Source organism: Stegodyphus dumicola, chromosome 3 (genome assembly GCF_044657685.1).
Source record: "Stegodyphus dumicola isolate Sdum_Otavi_A_Nest chromosome 3, ASM4465768v1".
In the NCBI taxonomy this organism is placed as follows: Eukaryota; Metazoa; Arthropoda; class Arachnida; order Araneae; family Eresidae; genus Stegodyphus; species Stegodyphus dumicola.
In genome coordinates this window covers 75,732,966-75,736,686 of record NC_140770.1, presented here as the reverse complement: position 1 = coordinate 75,736,686, position 3,721 = coordinate 75,732,966, and positions in this window count along the sequence as shown.

Sequence of the window (3,721 nt, the reverse complement as noted above, 5' to 3'; positions counted from 1 at the left end):
TGTTGCCACTCTCTCTTTGACAATTTGTAATTTTAATGATTCGTAACAATCAACAAATAGGCCCAAATAAAAAATGAGAATATATAATATATGCACATTAAAACAGCGAAATCGTACTGAATACTGTTTTCTGATAATTGTAAGTCTTTTTTTTGAATTTAGATAAATAGCAAAGCATATTTAGTTCTCTGATTTCTTTTTAAATAAACCTCGATATCTGCGTAGCTAATGAGAAATTTTCTCATCTATTATGAATAAAAATGGGATGTTTAATTGCTGTTAAAAATCTGCTCTGGCCAGCTAACTTTTAATATGAACTTAAAAGACCTATATAAGGTAACTATTTCAGATTGTATCTAGAGGCGGTTCAAAAACCAATTATTATTTTACTACAACTTTCATTCTTTGTGTATATTATCAATCGAGGTTTGCAGATATATGCGCCGACAAACGCTGAGAGTTTACGGAAGTTAGCGGGTCTCACGTGACCGATGGCAACACTAAGAGGTTACCGTAATTTGCGCCAAAATTGAAAAATGAAGCCAAATGTAATTTTTGGAAGTGAGCAATACAGGTTTTCGCCATATTACTTGCACGTGCTGCTGTGGTAGTAAGGTACGTTGTATTAGCGCTGATATTTTGTGTTTTAATTATCTTATTTTAGTTATGTGTTTGTCTAAGCAATCTGAAAAGATGAAAATACTCATAATCGGGGATTCTATGATTAAATATTTACAAGAATATTTGTCTGCGAATTTACCTGATTACGAAGTTGATTTTCGTTGCTTTCCAGGAGCTAGGATTGAAAGGTTGACACGTGAGATTGCCTTTATGAACAACCATTTTCATTTAGTTTTGGTGCACGTTGGTACCAATAATTCAAATGACGATTTAGATGAAATTCATCGTAAATATGGTTGTCTATATAAGGGAATTCAACGATTAAACCCGAAGGTCATTCTGTTTTCAGGTGTTCTCCCACGATGCCCGGATTTATATCGAGATTGTAACACGTATCACCTACAAGAACTTAATAGGAAGATACTAAACATAAATTCAAGACTTCTCGCAACATACGAAGGTAAAGATGGGTTTTTCTTTTGCAGCTCTTTTGATTATTCTTGGAGTACTTGTTTATCCAGAGACGGTTTACACCTAAATCGGAGAGGTAATCAGCAGCTGGGGAAAATTTTTGTAAAAGATATCAGGAGAAGTTTGACTGTTGCAGAGGTAAGTGCACCATTTTGTTCTACATCCCTTAGCAGTTTCCCAGCATTAACCAGTATTCCTTCTGTTCTGAGTACTCATTTGGGTAGTAATCTTGGTGCTTCTGTTTCCAAACCACTCTTTTCAGATGTTGTGAAACGTTCTTTAGTTTCCAGTGTTCGGGTTTGTAATTCTAGAGATTTTTTGTGCCATGTTTCTTCTTCTAAACCGCTTTATTCAGATGTTTTAAAGCATGATTGTTTTACTAGCTCTGTTTTGAATACTAATCCCAGTATTCCGAGTTTATCAGATTTTTCACTTCTTGAATATTCACTTGGCACTAGTGTAAATTTTTTGGATCCCCCTCCTAAGCCACTTTACTCGGATGTTTTAAAACATGGATTTTCTAGTACGATTTTGGATAGCAGTTCCAGTGTTTTGGATGTATTGGATTTTCCAGCTATCGAATGTACTGTCCACACTACATCAGGTGTTTTAAATTCTACTGGATCTCAACTTCCTGATACTGCAGCTATTTCTGAACTTCCTGGAAATTCAGTGTCTAATTCTCAACCTGCAGGCTCTTCGGATTCCAATTCATCATCATCTCATCTTGGTATCAGTTTCAATTCTTGTACTTCCATGTCGAATTTTCCAGTTTTTAAGGGTTCATTTGTTTGCTCTGATTCAGATTTGCAGAATGCTACTACATCTGTATCTAAATTTTCTTTTATGTCGTTAGTCACTTCTCAGCCTACTGGCTTTTGCGGCTCTGTTTCATCTATTCAGCTTGTCACCAATTCCAATACTTGCCCATCAGTTGTTGGTTCTTGTGCAAATTTTAATTCTTACCATCCATATTTTCATTTTAACAAGTTTTCTATTCTTAAAAATTATTCAGAATGTTCTAACATTAAGTTTGGGGGTTCAAATGATTCTAATCAGGGTGAAAGTAATGTACAGAAATCTGAAAATGGGTATGTTGAAGAAAACTGCAAAGTTATTACCTCTGTTAACCCAAATATAAAGACTATAATTTGTCCATGTTGTAAGAAAGATTTCTCTTGTAAAGAAACTTTATCAAGACACAAACGTAACTGTAAAATTTTAAATAAGGATAATTTATGTACTACCATAAAGAATGATGAAATAGAAAATAAATATCCAAGAACGTGCGAGGTATGCATGAAGTCATATGCTTCAAGACAGTCATTTTTTAATCATAAAAAAAGGTGTAAATCTGTGTCTTCTGAAATTGATTCAAAATCATATATTTGTGACAACTGTGAGATAGACTGTAAAACCCGCAGTAACCTTTTTCATCATAAGAAGTTTTGCTGTTCTAAAAATAATTTAAATATTCGTAAACTGTGTATTTTTCCTGATTGCAAGGCATCCTTCCGGTTTATTAGTGATCATAATAAACATTTGGCTGAATTTCACAATTGTGAGATGGATGTGAAGGAGCTTACATTTTCATCAATGGTGGAGTTTCAGCTGTGGTTAGAATGTCATTCTAAGGAAACATTCAGTTCTTTTAAGAAGTGTTCTGGGAGTAAACATAAAGTTAATAAAGCATACCATTATTATTGTTGTCACTTCAATGTAACACAAAAAAAAACCAGTGCCAATTTCAAGTAGAAAAAATCTTAAAGTTTCTTTACCATTAGGCTTCAGATGTCCATCCAGAATTTTAGTTTCTGAGGAACAGGATCTTGTGACAGCTATTTTTTATTCAGGTCACAATCATGAGCTGTCGTTTGAAAATACCAAATTTCAACAGCTTAGTCAGAACTGTCGTGATCAAATCAAAACTTATGCTCAGTTAGGTGTTTCCACCGATCAAATTCAGGAATTTATCCGAGATGGAAGTGGATCACGTGATAATAGAGAGAGCTTAAGTATTAAAGATAATTTTGTAACACGTAGGACTATAAATTACTATGTAAAGCGTGTAATGATTTCTTCTCTTAGTGATGATTCACTTTCTGTTGCTGCCATGGTTGAGAAACTTAGGCAGGAATCGTATAACCCTATTCTTATTTACAAACCTCAAGGAAAACCAACATTGTATGGTCCGAAAGGCCTTGACACACTGTCTTTTGCACTAGGATTGCAGACAAAGGAGCAAAAAGAAATGATGATTAAAGGTTGTAGCAGGATTTTATGTATAGATTCTACTCACAAAACAAATCAGTATGATTTTTATTTGCTAAATTTAATTGTCCCAGATGAATTTGGTAGTGGTTACCCCGTAGCACATTTTATTTCAAATCAGTTGGATCAGGATACGATGTACAATTTATTTCTTAGTATCAAATGTGTAATACCTGAGCTTAATATTAATTGTTTAATGACAGATGATGATAAAACTACACATCCTGCATTTGAAAAAGCATTTGGTCCAGGTATTAAACATAGACTATGTAAATGGCATGTACATCGTGCATGGCAACGTAGTTTATTTCGAATGGTTTCAAGTCAAAAACTTAGGGATGAAATTTATTTTAATTTA